A 15750-nucleotide genomic window follows, 5' to 3' on the forward strand; every position below is an offset into this window, starting at 1 on the left:
TGATAATTAAACCTGCTCACAATTTCACTCTTATCTGTTGCACAAAATATTGCATCCGTCATTAAATGTATTATGTATGCCCTTTTTAGGTAGTCGTCCCTTATATAACCTCCGAGAAAGTGGACGTGCAAGCATATAGGTATATCGAAATAGGCATGTAGCTAGTCGGTACATATCAAATATTGCACGCCTCATAAGCGAAGCGTTGAGGTGGGTACTACCATGGACTAATAGAATCTAAAGGTACTACTGTCACTTCGCGCAAAACATCTGATTTTTCAAACTTAAAATGTCTTTATGTATCATACATTGCACTTGTAAGATAATACATACACACACATATTAAGAAAAAACACTATTTTTAACGTTCATGATATTTTTGATGTCATTTTTGTTATTTAAACTAGTTAAAAAACAGTTTAAAAAAGTTCTGTCTTGGACGTCCGTGTGTCTGTATGTGCGGATCCTTTTTCTTGTTAACACGATAGCGACCGAAATACTTTACTAATCGAGTCTTTTTTTTTCTCTTACGCTTGAGTATGCTCAGGAATAGAACCCTTTCATTTTTCAGGGTCTGATTCGATGTGGTTTAATTGTTATTAAATAAACAAAAATAATAATTAATAAATATTTATTAAAAAAAAATTATGAGGCGTGCACTTTTGGATTTTCCAAATTATACAGGGTGTCCCACTTTCGGTATACTAAGCGCAAAGGGACTTGTAGTTTTGCATACGCTGAGTACGTAAAAAATAATTATAAAATTCCAGACGCATTTTTTTTTTTAAATAGAGGAATTCTTAAAATTCCATGTGTACACCCCCAACAAGCAAACCGCCCAACTTTGCCACCCGCATGTGAGCTATCGTTTAAGATTATGTTTTCATAGACAAAATACTCACATTAGCGAAGCGGTATATGCCGGCTGCGCGAAGCTAGAGACGAATACATGGATTTTAAGGAAAAATTTAGCAAAAAATTTTTCGCGTAATTTTGTTATTTAAGTATTTTTTATGTGATCAGTGTATGCAAAACTACAAGTCCCTTCGCGCTTAGTATACCAAAAGCGGGACACCCTGTATACGTACTTTGCTTTGAATTTTATCGCAGTTTAGTATCGGTTACATCTAGATTGATAGAGGCTTTTAGCTTCTATTGCAACGGCAGGAAGGGATAATTTTATTTGAGACGTTTTTAATTGTGTAGTATTATTCTCTGCATTGAATTTGAGTTTGGTGGAGAATGAACGGTCAACTTTGTGGCCTGCCTGTTCCTTATAATTACCATGTTACTGATATCACAAAGCAGTATTATTTCCAGAGTAGGATAGTGATGGCGCTAGGCGACCTATAAAGCTTTGTAAGTTTTCCATACTGGAATGAATACTTCTTTAAGCCATCATGGTACAGAGTAGCCTATTTTTATATTTTTCTACGTACACCTAAGTGGTGGATGCCCTATTAAAGCAAACAGCATTTACCTACCAGGTCAGCTAATAAAAATCTAAAATGGTGCTTACTTATTATTTGTGTGTTATTGAAATTGTGAAAAAACTAAAAAATGTAATTGTTGGTCTATTCTGCCTGAATAAATTAATGAATTATACTACAAAATGATGTGTCTCTATTTATCATGATATGATTATTGCAAAACAAAAAGTGCGATTATACAATTTTATGGTTAGCAATAGATAAAATATAGCAGGGACAAGATAACCATCAGATAGCAGGTGGCGTTTAAATCTCTACAAGCTAGACTGAACGTTGTGACAGGTTTCGAGGCACGTTTAGAAACCGATACGATGGATAAATCAAAATCAGATAATCCAGCTTTAATAAATCTAGAAGAATGACTGTGAAATAAAAGTATGGTTGACTTACATTATTTTTCAACAGGTATAATTACTATAACTAGTTAAATAGATAAGTATCCTACAATATTTTTTTTAAGGATTTACCATCATTATGAAGGGTCTTACGTTTAGTTGTCGGAAAAGCTACAAATTAAAAGTCTTAATAGAAAATCCCACATTAATATAATTATTACTCAAAAAAGTAAAATCGTTCAATTACGATTGGAATGATAAAAGAGAGAAAAAATTTTCTGTAAGCTAAAATTCATATTAGAAAAAGTGCATTTGCTTGATCTACGCTTGCCTTGAAGTTAAAAATAAAGGAGTCGCAAAGGGTATACAAGAACCACTCCCAATACCTGTTATAACCCTCGGGCCAGTAATAATGCAAGGTATTACCTTACCATGTAAGTGGTTGACCAGTTTCCTGCGTTTGAGTTAAAAATAATAGACCGAGTAGGCTTTTATCGCGTTTTGCTTGTGGCTGTATGTTGAAGGACAGAAAATACAAAGAAAATAAATGGAAAGGTACTGAGAGGAAAAAAATTGGCATCGTTTGTTTTTTATAATAAGTTGTTACATATCTTTGGCTATTTATAATAGAACATTTTAATATAAGGCGTAGTCGGTAGTAAGCAAATGCTGGTACCAATATGAATTTATCTCGTCTTATGAATCTATATCGGTATATATATTACATTATAATATAATAATTAATAAATAATACATAAATATTTCATAAATTATGCAATAAATGCTCAGATGCTCAGAAACTTTCACCAAGATAATCAATATTTCCCATCAAAATCCAATATGACGAATGATTTAAATAAATCATTATAACTTTCTAAGAACGTAATAACTATTACTTCCCACACTCTTGGTAAATCAAAAACAAAATAAAACACCTTTATTATACAATTTTAGGACTTTATGAGTTTTAGTTTTCTAGATTAGGGTGTCTAGACATAATTTAAGTTCTGTAATAGGTAGGTACTTACTTTCTTTAACTAAGTTGCACCAGACACCTCATAGTGATGAGATAGAGAAGTATATTGAAGTTCATCTTTGGTCAGAATTTGACAATATTATAAAGATTCTATTTATGCTTATCGTATTTAGAAGCTCTTTATTCCCTACTAGCGGTCCGCCCCGGCTTCGCCCGTGGTACATATTTCGCAATAAAAGGTAGCCTATGTTCTTTCTCAGGGTCTAAAGATTATCTGTGCCAAATTTCATCAAAATCGGTCCAGTAGTTTATGCGTGAAAACCATACATACATACATACAAACCTTTCCTCTTTATAATATTAGTATAGACTACTCTTGAGACAGCGGAGCAAAATCTAATATACTGCATACTGCTCAGTTGCTGATATTATTGAAGGATCGTAATTCGTATCCTCACTTTTGCAAAGCTCACTTTACAAACCATTACAAACATATTGAGAACATTTGATCGATATTTAGAGATGACTTTCAACGTAACAGAAATGTATTCAACCACAATCTCATTGAGACAGTATCTCCGTAATTCACATGTAATTGAACCCTGTTTACATTTCATCAGCGATATAAAGTGTGAGCCATGCGAAACTTTCCCTTTTTGTGGCAGATTAATTTACCTTTGTTGATATGCGATCTGGTGTATGTAAAAAGCAAATAGTTAACCACAGATCTAGTTACGGAACGTGACTTTCACGTAATAAAATACTGTTGGGAGTAGTAAAGGTTAATCTCACGAAGGATTGTTTGTTATCGTCTCTATTAGGGGTATAATAAATTGTGTTATTTCCACACGTTTCTCATTAAATTTGTTTAAGTAAGCAGTTGGAAATTAATGTTATATTGGTTACGACAATCTATTGGTTGCTTTTTGCGCCTATCCAATATCCATCCTTCCTCCGCTGTCCTCTTCAGAATTGTGTTTAGTTGTATATTTGATAATCAATTTTATTGAGTTGATTAATTGATGTCTGTTAGATTATTTTTGTCATAGTTTCATTCAGTATCGTTGATTTGTATAGTACATAGTTTTATGCTTAATATAACTACAACAATACCACAGTATTACAATATTATTTCACAATGCAGTCTGATAACGCCGATACAAATTTCCATTTATATATATGAAAATCCATAGCAATCCGTTCACTATGGAACGGAATCAAACAAAAAGGCATAGAAATTTCGCATTCACAATATTCGTTTAGAATTTTAGATAGTCATTTCGCTTATCACGAAAGTAGAGCAGATCTATATTTCTTAACAAAAAATGATTTCATTTTTAGTACTTAAGAACTATTTGCACAAAGTAACGATTGTTAAAAGGCGCTATTCGGCGGAGCTATATCAGTTGTATTGTACTTTATTATGTTCGCACGATATCTCCACGGGTAGTGTAACCATGCTTTCAAATAATAGCTTAATTATATAAATATATAATACAGATATTTTATCTGTTTTGTTAGATAAAGTTGTTGCCAAGCCAATAGAATATGTACTTTTGAAAAATTTAGCAAAATGGATACAAAACAATAGAGATTTCTGAAATTATAAATTAAGATCTCCATTATTATTAGAACATAACATTGTAAGTTACACTTTAACCTTTTATGAGCATATATCTATAAGAATACGTCTGAATGACATATTATGATCATCAATTTTTTAAGTTTCTATTCTAATTAAGTGAAATAAATCGGTTCTTTCAACCACTTATATTTACAGGTGATTTCTGTATGTACTTACCTTTAATCTCTTACATAAGGCGGATGTTGAGTCTAGGTTCTTTTCTTCAATATGACCCAATAATATCGCAGGAACTACAGTCGTAATCGTGTCTATCTCAAACAACAAGATATCATTCGTCTCTAATAGTTAATAGAATTAATACTAGTGTTATCCCTAACGTCCACACAAATCGGAACTCATGGTATCACCAATCACGAAGCTGCCTCGTGACTGCGTCCCCGACAATTTGTCTAACTGTCTGTGCGTTGCTTTTAACGTCCTTAACTTGTAATGTTTTATTGGAACAAATGATACTTTCCGGTGGGAAGGAGAACTTTCTGATTGGTCTCGCTCGTCTAATTGTGATGCTGCTTGGTTGGCTTTTGCCTTTAAATAAGGCTTTTAAAATGGTAAGAATTCAAGAATGAACTCGCTTCTTATTTAGGATTCAAGTTATAGGAACGATAGGTCATTGAACTCTTTTAAATTAATGTGGTTTTGAGGGTATTTTACCATCACAAAGTAACGTTGGACCGGGATACTGCTCACCACATCCTTACAGACATGCAACCATTTACAGTTTTTCCGTCGTAGAATTGCTTAATTTATTTTTTGTTTTATATTAGGTACATTGAATCAATTATTTCAAACATAAATTCATATAATTTGCGAAAACCATAAGTACCTACGTCACTGTGAGTCTATGAACACATTTCATTCATTATTCGCCTCTGTTTACGAGAAATCACTACATCTTAGAAACTTTCACTATAATAAGGAATGTGTATTGTCCCATTGTTCTGAAATATATATCGCACAGATGTCGGAAAAATTCTTTACTTCCTCTTTGTTATCACGTTTCGCAATTCGCAGCACACTGTGTGTAAATAATTATAATTTGAAGGAAATATTCACGTATGATTTTGATATTAAGAATGCATACTTGGAATTGTACAAGTTGTATTCTAATTATCTACTTAAACAAGAATTTAATTAAAAAGTAGAGGTATTTTACTACATACCTACTTCTGTGTCTAACATAATATGCTCGCAATTTGTTTTAAGGAATTTTTATTGTAACTTATAAACAATTTCTAAGTTTCATTTACCTAGTGTTGTATGCGGTCCTGGATATAATACTTTGTTTCATTTCCTGACCTGCCTATACTAAAATGGTAAAACTATATCTTATCTAAAATAATCATAATCTGTAACGTAGCAGTTTTACATACTCATCTAGCATCTGGCATCGACACAACCATATTTATAACTTAACTAGCGGTCCGCCCCGGCTTCGCCCGTGGTACATGTTTACGTTTTCTCTACATAAGAACCATCCTCGTACTTCAAGGAATATAATAAAAAAAGAATTATCGAAATCGGTTCAGCCGTTCTCGAGTTATGCGCTTACCAACACATTTTGCGATTCATTTTTATATATAAGAAGATGAATCCATCAATTCTTCAAAACAAGATTCAAATTTACTAAAGATAAATGCCCCATCTTAACCTACAGGAGTCTATGTCTATGACCATCCCAGGTTGAGAGAAAGCTGTGCATAATATTACACCGGCTTGCCTACATACCGTGGGTACCTATTATGAGATGCATCTATAATTACTGCAATCAATATAATTTATCTACCCGCTTATTATCGTGGACTTGGATTTTGTTAACTTTCTTAGTGATAATATGAAAATTGTGAGATATATTTTACAAGCCGATGTAAAAATTACTTCGGAGCGGTTGCATACAGTAGCATAACTGATAACAAAAATTGGGTTCCTTCTATGAGTGCTATTATAGTACCTTATATATATTTGATAGTACATATTAAGTGAAAATTATGAATTTATACCTATTAAGGTAGGTACTTATTTTATTGGTTCTATAGGTAATTTGTTAATTTCGGGGGTATTCACGCGGATACGTTACGCGGATTCTTGGATGAACAAGATTTTAGAATAGGAAGCATTAAAACGAAACTATTAAAATGGTATTATAGTAAGTGTAATTACAAACTTGCAATAAGGAAAGGTGTAGGCAGAAGAGACATCACCTGCATAATTAAGGAAGTAATCTCAGAATGAAAAGTATTAACGATGATATAATATTTTTACTAAATGATAAAAAACTTGTAAAACAAGATCTCACTATCACCGAAGGGCGTATCGAACTTTCCAAGTCCTTTCACTGTACTTTATCTCGATCACGAGATATTGATGTATATCATGCTTTAAATCTTCACAAAATATAGCTAAAGTTTTTGATGCTCTTTTAGCCGAAATTAAGCGGCAAATCTATCCCAGAATAGGTACTATGCTTATTTGTAAAGTTAACTATTCATTGAGTAGAAGAATGAAGATAGGTCATTTAGCCATGTCTTTGTAATTTGGAGACTATTAGAATGTGTGATTGGAAGAAAATCTACCACTAGTCTATTCAGGAATTCTATCGTTGAATTAGGTCTGATTAAATTTAAAAAATATATTATACGCGCCAATAAGATTAACTGCAGAAGGCCTGTGTAAACAACAAAAAAGTGACCACGTACCAATTCCATCACTATTATAACATAGTAGATAACCGATAGCCATCAGCTGATTGTTAAAGTTTGAATTAAACTTCACACTTTAATTCATTTAATGAATGCAATTACGCAAGCACGCATGAATGTAATTAATTATACGATACGTAATTGGTAATACGAAGTTACGTCAGAAGCTCGGAGAGGCTTCGAACTTTGTAATTTATAAGGCAGGAAGTTATACATTGCGTGTATTGTTTGAAGCATTTACGATCTGGCGAGGAAATTGCATTTAAATGAACCAATGGACTTTAAGGTGATGAATTAATTTTTCTAACATTTACGGCCCTTTTTAAACCTTCGTAATTTTTATATTATTAAAGTTGTCGTGATGAAAATCCTTGACAAGAAAGTTCAATAGTACCACAATACGTCTACCGTTTTAGAAACATGATTCCATGATATTTTCTCGATAGAAAAAAAATACAAAGTTCTCATTGTTATTTTTTTATAATCTCTGGCATCTTCAAAATAACAAACGTAAAGTTACGACTTTTTGGATATTAACTATAAAATATACAACCTATACGTCTACCGATTTAGAATTTTGAAATATGCGATGGTTTTGAAATAAACAAGAAATACTTGAAATTAGCGCGCGACCAGCCAATATAGCGAGAGCCGCCCTGTACCTTCCTACCCCGATCGCTGCACGAGTCATTCCCGCTACGGCCGTCACACGGGGAACTTGTGTCGCTCGCGCAATCGTAAAAAAGGGTGACAACACGATAAGACAAAATGAGACAAATGGGGACAATAAAGAAAATAAGAAGAAGAAACATAAAGGTTGGAGGAAAAAGAATGCTTACAATTGGAACAAATTAATGAAGTAAGTTGGTTTTATTTTAAATTTGATGATAATTGTATTATAGACGATGTTTGATATGTACCCCTGTTTTAAGTACATAACGAATGTGTAAGATTTTTTCATTTATAGCATAGATAATGTTTTCAGAAATCCGGAATCCAGAAGGAAAATAAACCCACTGATTGTTCACAATGTGAACCCACTCCTTCGTAAGTACCTTTATTCAGTCAAAAATGTATGTTATCAACGTTCTACTGGTTTTATCGCATGATTCCATTTTTAGCAAAAAGCAACAAAGTGCAAAGAAATAAAAAATCATGGTGAACTTAGTGGAAGTATGGTGGACGTAATATGGAACAGGAGCTCATTGGAGTAGTATTATATTTAAAAAAAATACGAAAAAATTTCAAGAATTACATTTCTTAGTAGGTGGTAGATAAGTATGTTGTATAAAGAATTTGATGTTGATATTTATTTCATTTATACTTACTACACCTGTGCGGGAAATTGCTTTGTACTAAAACAGGTTTATATTCATATTTACATAGTAATGTGAGTTTTAATTTCGAAAAATTTTGTGTAAGTATATTAAACTGAGTTCCTGGGTGATCTGGAAACACAATTGGGCCCGGAAGATGGCGCTGCAGTCACTCCTCCTAATCACATGAACCGATTTGGATGAATATTTGTGTGCACATTTCATTGTTGTGGGATGATTAGTTAATTCGTTTTCACATTAGCTAATATTATGTATTTTTGTTGTAAACTTAATTTAATGTTTATAATACATTATTATTGGTATAAATAAGCCAGTGTTCGTCTCACATTGCTGTACCTGCCTACCTACCCTACCAGGGCCTAACTTTGTTCTGGCTATTTTATTTTGATTATTTGTAATGAATAATTACAATTATAATAGAGTGAAAAAAATAAATACATGCGTCAATATATTTTTTGTTTTTTTTTTTAACAATTTTTTTATTTAAAAAAATATCATTCCGACCGCGGCTTTGCCCGCGTGGAATTAGGTTATATCGTGAATCCTGTTTTATCCCACAGAAGTGTTCAGTTCGGATAAAAAGTATCCTATGTGTAAATCCAGGCAATTAGCTATATTTTATCAAAATTGGTAATGTAGTCTTGACGTGATTAAGTAACAACTAACAAAAAAATATACAAATTAACATCCAAAGTTTCGCATCAGTTTTACTGTATTACATTTGCCATTTCATTTTTTCAGAGTAACAATATTTTTTGTTATTTTAAAGATTATTTATAACCTGTATTATTTTGTAATAAAGTAAACATTACGAAATAATAATAATTATTAATAATGTCTAAGTAGTTGTTGGAAAGAAGATTATTTGTTTATAAGCAAGAAAATAAAACCAATAAATCAACAATTGAATAACATATATAACAATATTATAACTGTGACGACTCCATACATGTTTGTCCCGAGTCGGCCAGCGGCAGCGCGGCGAGTTTGCAAGAATGACTTCGCGCACACCCGCGTTCGCGATAGCGAGCTATTAGACTCCGCCCGCCAAGCAGTGGATTTTTTTTTGTGTATCGTCTTAATATTCGATTATGCTACGCAATAACCATAGTATAAAGAGTTAATAATCGAGGTGTACTGTAAATAGCGAGAGCTTTGGTAAATTATTTTGTTCTCTAGCGTTTGTTTACTGTCAATTTAAATTTAAAGCAAGGTGCTATTTGGATGTGGCTTCACTATTACACTGAGGAGGAATGTGGCTGTGGTTTTGTTAATTTGTAGTAAGTACATTTGTATTTATCTTAAATAAACTATTGTAGTCCTTAAGTCCTCTGCTTATGGTATATATTTGTGATCATTGTCCGTTAGAATTTGCATTAGAATGTTGAAGATGGTAACTCTAGCTAGCGGAAAAGATGGGAAGAGCGAAATAGTTGCGAGTGTGAATTAATTTGTAATTCTTATATTTTTTACTGATTTCTGTGGTTGTTTGCTTAATGAGTATGTGTAACATGTGGATGATTTTATGTCTGATGCTTCAAGCGTTTTATTGGTTATAAAATAAAAAATATACGACATGCTCAACACTCAGATCAAACATTTCAATTCATTGTTTTTTATTATTTTATGTTTATTTTTCTGTTTGATTGAGAATTAAAAGAAATAAGGTATGAAAAGCTTTCTTACTTTAGCTTTGACTTTAGAAGCGTGACATTTTATGATAAAACTAGCGGTCCGCCCCGGCTTCGCCCGTGGTACATATGAAAAATAGATGTTGGCCGATTCTCAGACTTACCCGATATGCACAGAAAATTTCATGAGAATCGGTCCACCCGTTTCGGAGGAGTATGCAGACTAACATTGTGACACGAGAATTTTATATATATAAGATGTTTCACATATTATTATGTATTTTAAATTTCATTTTTCTACGTCATAAAACATCTATATCTTCATTTTTCTACGTCAATTTCTTTGATACAAATGAATGAATTTTATATACATGGTAAAAGTACACAAAATTATATTTCGCACAAATAAAAAATCTCGTAATATCACCACGTTCTCTCAAATAATTGCCTACGAATCGAAAATCAAATCAAAGCGTGAGAAATGAATCACTTTTGCCACGGTATTGCGCAAACGTCAAAAGTGTTTACTCTTTTTTTAATATCGGCCATCGGGAATTCGAAATTTCGTCACGTTTATATGTACACAGTATTATAATTGTACTTAATAGGATAGTACATACTAAGCAAAGAACCATTTTGTTACTTAAAAGAATAATTTTTAATTAATTTAATTTATCAAACAAAAAATATAGACTACAAGCCCGCATAGGACAAAAATATGGGTCAAATGAACCACCAGGGGACATATCTAGAACGATAGCAGAGCAAAAAATAATAAGATTCATCACTATGCCGTCACTTGTAAGCTGTCCAACTGAGTGCAGATGATAATTGAAAAGTACAGGTAGACTCGGTAAATTTTGGTCATATATTTTTGTACGGCATTCTTAACCATCGATAGATCCATTAAAAATAATAAGAAACCGCTCAGTGCCGTACAAAAATGGTGGTCCACCAAGTCGGAATTTTTATTTAATTTCCGAGAGTTACCGGGGGTAAATTTGGTCATTTGACCATGTACGGCATCTGTGTCATACTATTGCTATACTGCTTTTAATCCATTATTCCGCAACGCCGTACAAAAATCATAGGGACAAGGGGAAAAAATCGAGAGTTGCAATCCCCTCTCTTTCCCCACTCCAGGGGGTCATTTGACTAAGTACGGCTTCGGTTCCAAAACATTATCTAGCACTCAAAAGTACTATTAAAAGCAATGCCGTCAAAAAATAATTGTTCTTTTAAATGTATACCAATAATCATCTTAATTTCATCAAATTCTTGATATAAAGAGCTGTAAGGTCATTTGACCCTGTACGGGAACTTTTTTTTTAACATGATATTGTAAAATTCAATTGTTGTATAGTATTGCCGTTCAAAAGAAACCGTTCTAAAAAAAGTTATAGAGAAATGCAAAACCAGAAATTTTGTTAAAGTTTAAACATCGTAGATTAATGAAATATAATAGTTTTCTACACTTTATCCGTTGTTTTAAATAGTATTAACATAGATAAATTAGGAAAAAACGATGCCGTACATTTTTGTGCAGACCACATCTTTTAGGCTGATGAAAGCGACGAAAGCTACAATTTTAAGGGTGCTTTATGGCCATTTGATACAGTACGGCATTAACATATTTTTACCTAACTACGGCAAAGCAAAAGGAGGGTTATGGTTGTTTACAGGTCATGTATGTATGTTCATCTATTCCCTCGTAACTTCTAAACTACTTATCAGAATTCGACAAATGACATATCATTCGTCGCGTCTGAATTGTTCACTGGATAACCAGCGACCAGCTAGCTAATATGGGGTTTCACAAAATCTAATGTGGCGCCCTCTAGCGGACAAAACATACAGAGTAAAAAAATAAAGTTAAGATAAATATGCAGTGTTTGGTATCATTTGAAAGCGCTTTACTTGTACATTTTGAATATGTATATATTACTAGCATTTGCTTGTGACTTTACCTGTATTCATGGACTGATTGCATATAATTCACATCTTTTCGTTCATAGCTTTTTTATTAGTTCATTAATTTAACGGAGTCCATTCCACCTGACTCCGACTTTCCAAGGTGATAATTAACCACCTCAAGCTTCTTAATATTAATGTATATTTGTATTTTATTATAAAAATATAAAGCAAACATTTCGTTATATGGATTTTTTTCTTTTTCAGATTTTTCCCCTTTGAACCAACGAAAATGTACGGCACATGAAAAAATATTATCTATGCATAAAATACTTTAAAAATAAATTTATTTCGTGTTGTGTCAAATGACCCCCTGGAGTGGGGAAAGAGAGGGGATTACAACTCTCGATTTTTTCCCCTTGTCCCCATGATTTTTGTACGGCGTTGCGGAATAATGGATTAAAAGCAGTATAGCAATAGTATGACACAGATGCCGTACATGGTCAAATGACCAAATTTACCCCCGGTAACTCTCGGAAATTAAATAAAAATTCCGACTTGGTGGACCACCATTTTTGTACGGCACTGAGCGGTTTTTTTTTTTTTTTTAATGGATCTATCGATGGTTAAGAATGCCGTACAAAAATATATGACCAAAATTTACCGAGTCTACCTGTACTTTTCAATTCTCATCTGCACTCAGTTGGACAGCTTACAAGTGACGGCATAGTGATGAATCTTATTATTTTTTGCTCTGCTATCGTTCTAGATATGTTCCCTGGTGGTTCATTTGACCCATATTTTTGTCCTATGCGGGCTTGTAGTCTAATATATTTCTAAGGATTTTCCTCATATTATAATTCATTCGTATTAAGATTCAGTACTTCTACTTCCAGTAAACAAAATTAAACATAAAATAATACTAACCTACCGTATCTTAGAATATTTACATTAAAATCGAATAAATAAAACTACCAAACATTACATCTCAAGAATGATTCCAACTTACGATCATCGATGCGATAACCATGATGGATGGCTGTATCCAAGAGTTACACAGTAGCCTGTAGATGCGTGATTGACGTGTGCATAATGCGGTCCACAGGAATGTGGCTCTGCAACGGGGAATGACCGCCGCTGCAGGGGAATGAGATTTTAATGCTCTTTTTATACACCAGTTTTATAGTGTTTGTAATCAAATGGTTTTAATCAATCGTTCGACTAGGTGCAATGCGCAGCGGATTGCTGATGCTTCAGACGATCTTTGGTTTTATTACGTGTTGTGTTGTGATTTTATTTTAACATTTGTTTTTAGACTTGAATGTTTATAATAAAACACCTCATAATAGAATGAATATTTTAATAGTTTTAGTGGATGTTTCTGTTATACATGGAATTTCTGATGTCGTAATTTCTTTTAATAATTTTGAGCTTTCGGTTCTTATTTCGTGAATATAAGCTTGAAACATAAAATTACAATGATATGAACCCGTAGGTACATAAACTTGTTTGTCGGGTCTAATTAGAGAAGAAAGCATATTTTTCAACATATACCTATAACCTGGATATTTTATTTTTGGTGCATAGAAAAAACGTTAGGAATAAACGAGTAATTTCCTACCTATTCCCAATTTCCTTGAACTGGCTCAAATTGTTTCAAGATACAACAATAAACTGTCCTGAAAAAATCCTAAGAAATATTTACATCAAAGGGATTGTATCTATGATTGTGAGATGAGATTTGCAATGTTTGGTAGGTACCTGTTCAGTGAACGTATCCTGTGCGCCTTGACATAGATCAAATTCGTGTTTGTCTGCGCCGGCGCATGGTGTGACACCGACATTGAAACAATAGATCTGCGTTTTACCAAACTTTTGTTGTAATAGAAATAGGCGTAATAGACTAGAGTAGATAATTTTTGAAACAAAAAAAAATCGCAGTCGGATGAAACCCATTAGAAAAGGAGGGGAATATGATAAAAATGTAAGGAAAAATAAATTACGGTCAATCCGAGTTCGGGAAGCGGGAGGGGGAGCTTTTAAGAGAAAAAAATGGTCTCTCTCGATTTCCGACAAAACTACAAGTCCTACGGAAAAAAGTTCAATGGCAAAGTTGTAGGTAATAAAAGGATCTACAACTTTTGCTTTCAAAATTTTTTCACATAATCTCAAAATTTAGGTGAAAAATTCAAAAAACCAGGTTTTTGGTTTTTTATTTTTATCTACTTCAAAATTTATTTTTTTTCTACGAAATTTGGTGAAAACTTACTTTATTATGTCCTAAATACACTGTAATTTAATTGATTGAAAATATTTATTTTTTCGCCTTATTTTGAATTAATACCAAAAAAACAACCTAATTTTCAATTGAAAAGTCACCCGTCAAAATATCAGTTTTTTTCAAAAACTTGGGGTACCTTTCATTCATTGAAATCTCTACTTTCATATGGTGTAAAAAAAAATAAACACCACCATAGTAAATGTTCTCAGGAAATGCATACAAACAGTGTGAAAATTAGCTTTTACTAAATCAGGCACACTTCTCGAACTACCTGAAATGTTTTTATCGTCATCATTTTGCTTTTGAATATGCTGTAAAATATTAAACTTAGAACAGATAATTATTTTTCTTTTGAAATATTACCGAAAAGCCGATACAAGAGAAGATATAGAGTTCGAGAAGTGTGCCTGATTTAGTAAAAGCTCATTATCACACTGTTTGTATGCATTTCCTGAGAACATTTACTATAGTGGTGTTTATTTTTTTTTACACCATATGAAAGTAGAGATTTCAATGAATAAAAGGCGACCCCAGTTTTTGAAAAAAGCTGATATTTTGACGGGTGACTTTTCGATTGAAAATTAGGTTGTTTTTTTGGTATTCATTCAAAATAAGGCGAAAAAATAAATATTTTCAATCAAATAAATTACAGTGTATTTGGGACATAATAAAGTAAGTTTCCACCAAATTTCGTAGAAAAACAATAAATTTTGAAGTAGATAAAAATAAAAGACCAAAAACTTGGTTTTTTTAATTTTTCACCTATATTTTGAGGTTATGTGAAAAAATTGTAAATACAAAAGTTGTAGAACTTTTAATTACCTACAACTTTGCTATTGAACTTTTTTCTGTAGGACTTGTAGTTTTGTCGGAAATCGAGAGAAACCATTTTTTTCTCTTAAAAGCTCCCCCCTCCCACTTCCCGATCTCGGATTGACCGTAATTTATTTTTCCTTTTATTTTCATCATATTCCCCTCCTTTTCTAATGGGTTTCATCCGACTGCGATTTTTTTTATCTTTTCATTATTTTTAAAGGCTTCTACCCCAGTCTATAACTTTATTGATGATAGAAAAGTTTTCTAAGTGATAATAATTAATAAACACATGTTGCATCTACATCTACGTTTTGAAAAATGTGCCATAATATGATTGATCCTTAATTAAACCGATGTTGGTCAATAATAATTATTATTATATGTGTAAAGCATGTGTATGAATGTGTAAAGCTCGAAATTAAATATGTATAGAGCATTTTTTTTTCTTACAATCTATTTTCCAGGGGCATGGTAAAAGCTATTATTAGTGGATGATTTTTTTTATTCAGTGTGATGATTTGCTAAATCCCATTTAAACGTTTAGCAGCCCTTGTAAAGAATCAAAGTAACAATAATTTAATTCCCTGCTTAAATTTCAAGGATTTATCTGCTTCTTTTTGTCTTGCACGCTG

The 15750-nt window shown here is 32.5% G+C and overlaps 1 protein-coding gene and 1 long non-coding RNA gene across 10 annotated transcripts in view; both read left to right on the top strand.

Annotated features, from left to right (window-relative positions):
* LOC149485424 (uncharacterized) overlaps window positions 1–15750 on the top strand; it is a 112911-nt gene that overhangs the window by 8363 nt on the left and 88798 nt on the right. The window lies entirely within an intron of this gene.
* On the top strand, window positions 7552–8531 carry LOC149485426 (uncharacterized). Its single transcript, XR_016316144.1, has 3 exons — window positions 7552–8001; window positions 8128–8189; window positions 8264–8531. It is a non-coding gene; the product is annotated as an uncharacterized LOC149485426 (long non-coding RNA).

The sequence above is a fragment of the Colias philodice genome, chromosome 10, assembly GCF_061535455.1.
Source record: "Colias philodice isolate Cphi_HAF_F1 chromosome 10, ilColPhil1 Martin Lab GWU primary, whole genome shotgun sequence".
In the NCBI taxonomy this organism is placed as follows: Eukaryota; Metazoa; Arthropoda; class Insecta; order Lepidoptera; family Pieridae; genus Colias; species Colias philodice.